Here is a 9,515-nt window from a genome sequence, read left to right as displayed (position 1 = left end):
CACAAGACAAAAACAGGTTTTTATGTTATCATCAATGAATCAGTGAATCAATGAATTAATGAATCAGCATAACACTTTCAAGAACTGTTAAATAAAAATCATTTTAAATTAATAATAATAATAGGTCAAAAAGAAATAACACATCATGACCAGTAATGTTCTAGTAAATACAATCCAAATAGAAGAAAAGTCAAGGCTGAAGATCCAAGTTCTCCCCAAAGATCAGCACTGATGTGATCATCCATTTACACAGAGTCCTGGACAGAACAAAGTACCAGGAGCCAATGACAGAGGCCTCAACTCAGCTCCCCACCCCTACCTCAAGAAGCATGACTGTGAGTATACCACTTCCTCCCTGTTGTTTTCAGCTTCTTCATATAAAAGCTTTACCAGCCACAGCTTTCTTTTGTATCACACTGCCTCGCTGAGTGCTGAGGCTCAATGCCATTGCAAATACTGGACAGGTCTACAATTCTGAGCATCCTCCATCTCCTAAGCCAGGGGTTTGGTTCTGTAGCGTAAAATCTTAGTAACTCTGGAACACAGAGTAAAGAAAAGACAGGGTATTGTTACTATGGGTTCAACTTCTTAGATTTCTATCCTATCTGTTGTCCCTAACCCACATGTCCACAGCCACAGCCTAGTTCAGGTCCTCCTCATCTTTCATGGGGATTCTGCCAAGAATGTAGAAGACTCAAACTGGTCTCTTTTTCACCAGTTTCTTTAGACTAAACAAAAGCTTCACTTTGCCTCCAGTGATCTTATTAAGAAGTAGCTTTATCAGATCAATGCCTGTTCTGAAGCATTATAGCATCAATATAAGGTGATGGTGAAGTACCTTCTGAGTTTGTAGATAAAATGATCTTCTGAAGTAAAATCAGTGAAATATTTGTATTACAACTGAGACTAATCATCTCCACTAGATTTTAAGGAATAAGATCAGAGTAGGATGATCAGGCAGGACTGGTATTTTGAGGCAAGAATTTGGGTTCAAGAAGTATACTTGAAAGGTGGTCCTAATTAGTGACGTCAGGGATGGATAAGTGACTTATAAATGGGAGAAAGGCCAATAAATGTGCACTACTGAGTAGCACAAGGCACAAACCCACTGGGGACCTTCTATGAGAATGTGAAACACATCTGAGAATTGTCCCACTGACAGGCAAGGAAGCCAGAGTATTAATCCACCAACTCCTCATCCTCACTGGCCAGAGGCATTCTTGGGACTCTAATTCCCCAGGACTCCCTGTCTAGTGAAAGCCAGGCATATTCTCAGAGAACCCTGAATAAAAAAGAAAGTTATAATCTTTCAGTAGAAGAAAGAACATCAAGAGAAGAAAGGAGAATGGATAAAGGAGATCTGCATAGAAGTAGTAAAAGAGTGCCAGAGAGCAATATATGAGTATTTGGCTAAATATTTAAAGGCAGCAAAATCTTCAATCTTAATAATTCTGGTGAATGTAAAGGTCTCTCCTGCAGCAGTTTACCAATAATAACATCATCTATTAGCTGTCATCTACTGAGCCAGGGCCTTTGTTCGACACTGAGTACTTGATGTTCATCACCTTCTTACAACAACCCAGCAAATGAAGTAACTAACGTTTGGGTGAATTTACTGATGTGTCAAAGTCCTGGAGCTAGTAAAGTCAGCCCTTTCCTAGCTCTATGAGCTTGGACAGATTAGATTTAAACTCTCTCATTAAGTATGTCCTTTTTCCATGTATTACAGAACATGTCAAGTTTTGACAGAAATATTTCTCAAGATTATCTAGTTTCCTTTATTCCAATACCACATTCATGTCATGTTCACCACTCTCTAACGCTAGGAGGAATCTGGATATGCAATGTAAAGTTTATTCAATTCAATTCAACATACATTTACTGATTTCCAATTCTATGAGCCAAGCTATATGCCAGACACATTTGGCAGCATAGAGATAGATAAAGCCTGAGTCCTGCCTTTAAGAAATTTATAACATTGTGGTGGGAGAGGAAACTGATATTTAAAAAGCTCTTTTTCAGGGTTCCTGGGTGGCTCAGTCAGTTAAGCATCTGACTCTTGATTTCAGCCCAGATCTTAATCTCAGTGTCATGAGCTCAAGCCCCAAGGTGGAGCTTACTTAAGTAAAAAAATTAAATAAGTAAATAAATAAATAAGCTCTTTCTCATCCATTGTCTTTAATCATCACAATGATCCAATAAGATAATAGTGTAAATAGCTATACAATATACTGGTGACAGCTATAGATTATTTTCCCTTGATCCTTTATTCAAATAGAGTTTTACTGATGTCCACCTTATCTCATGGTTAATACTTCAGGCCATAAGTTATATATATATTTGGAATAAATATTCTCAACAATGTGTAGAATCCCAATCCTGATTCCAACTTGCAGAATCCTCATATGGATCTTGACCTATCGAGAAGGAACTGCTATGATTTGAAAGACCAAATGAAAGCATTGACCCCATCCCTACCAAAATATAACTCAAAAGAAATATTTGATCCCTGGGGGAACCATAGAGATGCCACCATAAAATATTGAAAAGACGTGTGTAATGATTCCTAACATATCCCCCATTCAGCTCTAGTTTGGCTAGTGCAAAACATTGATGGAATTAGGAAATTGGTGATAATGCCTATTGCAGCTACTTGCCAGGTTGTTTCGTTAGTGGAGTTATCACTACCTAGTTTGCAGTGATTGATAAAACAAATGCATTTTAATTCATTCCCATAAACAAAGAACACTAAATGTAGTCTACTTTCACTTGGTGGGAGACAAAAGTATAGCTTTTCTATAGGCCGTCAACTCCCTGGTTCTGTGCCAACACAATTAATTCTGTGTCAACTCCCCAGCGTCTCACAATCTTGTTGGACATCATGCTGATTCATTCCGTCAAAGACGTTATAGTGATGGAACAGAGAGAAGCAAGTTGCTTAGAAAAAAAAACTGTAGTGTTTGGTAGACATCGTTAGATAAAGAGGAAAGATACAACACATATGGATATTCTACTTGGATCATTTTACCAAGTAATTTGAAAAGCTGATGGGTCTAGATGGAGCCCAGAGCAACCGAAGATACTCAGACTAACCCTGCCCTCAGTGAGAATGGCTCTGATATGTGCCCTTGTAACTCAGGATCTTATAACATGTATCAGGAGCAGAAGTCCTTTCAAATTTTGGAGAATAACCATATACCTACATATAAGTAAGCTATCTGCTTTTGAGAAATAGTTCCCAACTTATCACGCAGCTTGGAAGAAGACTGAACTCACAACCATGAGAACCTGAGCCTTCCTCACCCATAAATCTGCAAACAGTTCATCAGGACATTGGATCATCACAGTCATGAAATCAACACCAGGATCAGAGAGGACACCCTTGCTCATCACTCGATTACACATAAAAGAAGGACATCTCTTAAATGACTTGTTCACTAGATTCCTTTCATTTCCTAGGTTTGTTTCATATTTGGTGCCAATTTGTTGCTTAGATAAGAAAGCATGAAATGTATTGTTCAGTATTGTGGGAAGCTATAGGGTACCCCAACTACATAATGCTACAGCTCTCCTTCTCTCCAACCTGAGCTTCCTGTCCTGCAATTGCTTTTTCTTGGCAGCTGCATTGTCTCTTTAAAATCAGCATCGGCTGCTCACTGGAGACACGAACAATGTTATTAAACACTCTTTGGTAGATTTTTAAAAGTGCACACTTTCTTTTTGGAATTAAGCAAAAACCAAAACCCCATTTCACATCATTATGACAGTATCCCGTGAAGCCCTATTAAATATGATGCCACAGAAGCAGGAGCTCATGGTAATTGCTATTTAATGACATTGAGTTCAGTTCCCTTGCAAAGAATACCTTCTGGAAATTATATCCCCAGCAAGGGGAAATATTTGAACCTGCTACCATTTGTTAGCTAAATAATAAAATAAAGATAAAATTGTTAAATGGCAAAAGCAGCATCCAGAGTTACTTTAATACTCTAGTATCTTAACCATTTTGTTAAGTTTGTTGGTTTTTTAATCTTGGGATGATTTCATTATATCCACTGCCTAACACAAAGGGAAGAATGTGACCAGCCTCATAGCCTGAGGAATCCTGATTGTGTTATTATTGACAGTACTAATAGCAAACAGCATAATTATTTTAAAAATATAAGTATATGATGTACAAGCCTAGGCATGAATCCTGGCAACATCCTGGCTGTGTGATCCTGAGAAAGCTTCTTAATCTCTCTGACCTTCAGAGTTTGCTTATGTTTTAAATGAGATAATGTATGTTAAATACCTGCTGAAGCACCAGATAGCAGCTAAACTTTCAACAAACACCACCTGTTGTTAGTGTCCTCTGTGGTCATTCTGCTGGCAAAGCTGCCTCCAGAGATACCCTAAAATAGTTCAGCTTAAACTGGGAATAGGAAAATAATGGGAAGAACTGAGACATCATAATGGTGATTAGCATGCACTCTCCCCTGCTTATTTCCCTAGGGAGATCTAGAGTGTTCTTTCGTAACCGGTGGTCCGTCCCACATAATAAAAAGATGGAGTGATGTTGAGAAGGCTTAGAGCCTTCCAAGCAGAAGGAGGAAATCTGAGCTGCTGAAGCTCAGCTGCCTAAATACCAAGCAAGCCAGCTGGTGGAAGAGGAAGAAGTCAGGGGAAGTCAAAGAATTTGACTATAACTTTGAAGTTATAGAATTCACTGGGGCAAAGGTTTTCTCGTCAAACCAGATGATTAGAACAAGCACAGAAGAGGCAGCCACAGTCTGGAGAAGAGTTTCCAGCCTCTTCTGTGCTTGTTCTAATCATCTGGTTTGACGAGAAAACCTTTGCCCCAGTGAATTCTATAAAAAGGTCCAGGGAATGAATGTTCTACCGTAGCTGTGCAATGACTTTTCCTTTGGAAGCGATGGTCAAAAAACAAAGTCTGGACTAGAATCAAGTCTATTTCCAAGAATAAAACTGAGTGAGTTCCAGAATCCTCCACTATTTTTTTTAAAGATTATTTATTTATTTACTTGAGAGAGAGAGAGAGTATGAGAGGGGAGAGGGTCAGAGGGAGAAGGAGACTCCCCGCCGAGCAGGGAGCCCAATGTGGGACTCGATCCTGGGACTCCAGGATCCTGACCTGAGCCAAAGGCAGTCGCTTAACCAACTGAGCCACCCAGGTGCCCCCAACTATTTTTCTGGTGGAAAAAATAAGGCAAAGGTATTTTTCATCAACTCAGGTGGAGACAGATAGGCGTATTGTTTTGCATCTAGCCCCTCTTTGTGAAGCAATGTTATGTGCTTCATCCTTAAGCCTGTGCTGACCAATGTGAACAGCATTTTGCTGCTTCAAAATAAAACAGTAACATTTACTGAGCACTTCTGATGTTCCAGGTATAAAACACTTTAAAGAAACAGGGCAGAATTTGTATCTGAGTGAGCAGTCAAGATAACAGTGAGCTTTCCAGGAGACTCTGCAGTAACTGCTTCCTACTGTCACATACCCATACATGTGAATACAGACAGGAAGGATTCTGCAGCTCTACTTTCACAAAGGCCTCCAGTTATTCAGGTTCTTTCAAATTATCCTTTCCTTAATGAAGACTGTTCCCTGACCCAGCCTGCTGACATCCTTCCATTCCCCTGCAGTCATTATCTTGATTTTCCACTCTTTGGCTAGCTGCAGTATTAGTGTCAGCAAGTTCTGTGCATTGTAGAGCTCATGAAGGGATTGTCATTTCACCCTGTAGACTTGTTCCTCCTTGAAATACTGACAGCTGACTTAAGTCCTGGTTATGATTAATGACAACTTGGTAGTGGCTTTACATAGCACATTTCATCTCCAGATTACAAAAGTCTTGGTAAAAATTCTCTCACAGTCCCTCCCAGCAGGATGGAAAGATTTAAGAAGACAAAGAGGTTAAGTTACACACCCAGTAAAAAGTAATGAAAGAAAAACTAGAAATCTGGGTTTAAGCCATTGAGCCTATTCATGAAGCTAGGATGCCTCTCCATAAAGGAAGAGTCATGAAAGCACCATGTGTAGCAGCTCCTAGCACAGATGGGAAAACTTGCTATACTGTGTCTTCATAAACCAGCTCCATACACAAAGGGCAGGGAGAGACCAAAGAAGCAGACCACTCCAGACTGGAAGGTGGTGGGTTTAATAAGCAAGGAAACTTATATCCCAGGCTTAACACAGGCACCACAAGATGAAATCTCTGCATCTGGCTGCCAGAATCTTAAGTTTATGTAAAGGCATTAATGGGGTTCAGGTATATATACCATATAGATGGTCTCAAATAATACATTGGTCTCTTAAGGCTGCATCCTTGAAAATGGCTCCCACTGTGGGAACAGTGGGCAGAACATACATTCCAAGGACAGGGTAGGAGGGAAGAAGACTCAGATTGCCCAGGTCCAGCTCACAGGTCAAATGGCTGTCATGTCCTCTCAATGACCTCCTCCAACAAGTACTGCTCTTTTCTTTGGTCTCTGAAAATCTATCTGTGGCTTTGAAATAGATGCATTAGTCAGGTGAGACTACTATTATTCTAGTTATTGATCAGGATGTTCAAAACAGCTTGGAGAGTTGTTATTCCTTTTGGGTTTTGTGGTTTATTTATTAGCAGGCAGTTTGTCATCCTTCTTTCAAGATCAATAATAATCAGAGAAAAACACTCTTTGTGTGTGTTTGAATTGAGCAGAAAGTTCAAGACCTGTGTTATAGGCCCACCAAAACCATAATGACTCCAAATTATTCTTAAATCCCATCAACTTGTTCTTCAAGATGAAGAGGAGGCTCTTGAGGACTATTTCTGACACAGTCTTTTTAGTTGATGGAAGCCAAAGAGTTCAGTGGAAAAAGCTTTGAAGTCTTGTAAGAGTTGGCTTAAAGCCCCATCTCAGACCCAGATTTCTGTTGAACAGGTTCTTTAATCTTCCAATGGGCTGTATTCTGGTAGTTAAATGAAAGTCCAGTTCCAAAAAAATTAAGAAACACATTAAAAAAAAAAGAATTAAGTTAGAACAGAGTTAACCAGAAAACAAAATTCCTGAAATGTAGGATATCTAAACATAGATACAGATACACAGATATATCTAGATATAGATATATAGATATGATAATTTTGGTACTATATATTTCACTGATAAAGATAATCAGGGGCACCTGGGTGGCTCAGTCAGCTAAGCATCCAACTCTTGGTTTCAGCTGAAGTCATGATCTCAGGGTCATGGGATCAAGCTCTGTGTAGGGCTCCACACTAAGCACAGAGTCTGTTTGAGATTCTCTCTCCCTCTGCCCCTCTCCACACTCACATACACATACACACTCTCTCCCTCTCTAAAATAAATAAACAAATCTTAAAAAAGAGAGAGATATAAGTACAACAAAATTGGTAAATGAATAATTGGTAAATGAATTATACATTGAGAGAAGAAAGAAAGAAAGAAAGAAAGAAAGAAAGAAAGAAAGAAAGAAAGAAAGAAAGAATAGTTAGTTCTGTTTTAGTTCCTAAGGGCTAGTATGCATATTAAATTACCAGGATAAGAATATATCTAGCTCTTCCAAGGAAAGTGATAGTACCAATCAAAATATTTGATGAAGATGAATGGATAAATTTTCTTGAGTACATAGTATATACAAAACATTGAGTACTAAGAAGAAAATAAAAGTGTAAAACACAATTCTTGTCATATAAATTATAAAGAAAACAAAAAAAACAAATGACAAATAGAAAAATATTTGCAACATATATGACAGACCAAGATTGATATCTCTAAAATAAAAAGACAATAAATAGGTAATTATCTAATATGGAGAAGAAAAGCTCCAATAACCATATTGAAAAATGAGCAAGAAATTATGGATATAGATTTAACAGAAAAAGAAATGCACATTGCCTTTTAACATGAGGATATGTTCAACATCATTCATAATAAGAGAGCTGCAGATTTAAACTACAGAGATACCATTCTCACCCATTAGACTGTCAAAAATTCAAAAGTTTAGCAACATATTCTTCTTAGTAAGTGTTTGGAGAAATAGTCTCATACATGGCTGATAAGCATGCCAAATGGTACAACCACTTGAGAACAGAATTAAGCTATATCTAGTAAAATTACAAATACATATGTTTTGGGGGGACAGGCAAAAGATGGCAGAGGAGTAGGGGACCCAATTCCAACCAGTCCCCAGAATTGAGATGGATATCTACCAGACCACTCTGAACATCCACGAATTCAGCCTGAGATGTAAGAAGATAGATCTGGATCTCTACAAACAGAATATCACAGGCAGTTGGTTTCGAGGTATGAAGTGGGGAGCCGTGATTCTGGGGGCAGAAATCGGAGGATAAATGGAAGGGGGAAGGAGCCTGGCCATGGGGATCCTACACAGCTGGTGAGCGATAGCTTCAGGTGCTGGGGACAGGGCACAGACTCACAGACCACTAGCATTGGGGAAAGGACTTTAGGGCAGCCCTCTGGATGGAAACCCCAAGCGGCAGGCTGAGCCTGCGAACTGGGGGTGGCTGGCGGTTTTAAAAGCACAAAGGGCAGAGACGTGCCCCAACCTGGAGGCGAGGGTTGGGAGCGCTGTGGAGGGGTGCACAACCCAGGATTGTAGTTTATAGCAGCACAGACAGGAATGGAAATAGTGTGACCTGGAGAGCTCACTGAAAAACAGATTGCAATCTCTCTGCTCTGAGGCAGAGGGTTGGAACTGTCTCTTCTGCTCTGACTCTCAGAAGAGACATGGAAAGCCACCAGGGAAAGCCGCCAGAGAACAAAAGCCCCCCAAAACCAGTTTCAACTTAGCCCATCCCCCGCCACAGGGGGGCAGGGCAACTCTGCCCAAACAGGGGTGCCTGAGTAACAGCATAGCAGGCCCCTCCCTCAGAAGATAGCCTGGGAAAACAAGAGGCCAGCAACCCTAAGGTCCCCAGAAAACAGGTGCATCTTGCTTGGGCTGTGGTCAATAATTTGGACTCTATACATTCCCTCAACCACCCCTCAACAGAATGGCTAGGAGGAGGAACCCCCAAAATAGGAAACACTCAGAGACTATGACTTATGCCACAGATTTACAAATGGATGCAGATATAACCAAGATGTCGGAGATGGAATTCAGGCTAGCAATTGTGAAGACAATAGCCAGAATGGAGAAATAAATTAATGGCAACATAAAGTCTCTAAGGGCAGAAATGAAAGCTGAATTGGCAGAACTTAAAAATGCTATCAATGAGATCCAATCTAATCTAGGTAATCTAACAGCTAGGGTAAGTGAGGCATAAAAACGAATTAGTGACCTAGAAGACCAATTAATAGACAAAAAGGGAAAAGAGGAGGCCAGGGAAAAACAACTCAGAATCCATGAAAATAGAATCAGAGAAATAAGTGACACCATGAAACTTTCCAATGTCAGAATTATTGGAATACCTGAGGGGGTGGAGAGAGAGCGAGGACTAGAAGATATATTTGAGCAAATCGTAGCCGAGAACTTCCCTAATCTGGGGAAT

Source organism: Leptonychotes weddellii, chromosome 10 (assembly GCF_054177405.1).
Source record: "Leptonychotes weddellii isolate Sample4059 chromosome 10, ASM5417740v2, whole genome shotgun sequence".
NCBI lineage: Eukaryota > Metazoa > Chordata > Mammalia > Carnivora > Phocidae > Leptonychotes > Leptonychotes weddellii.
This window is presented reverse-complemented; position numbering follows the sequence as displayed.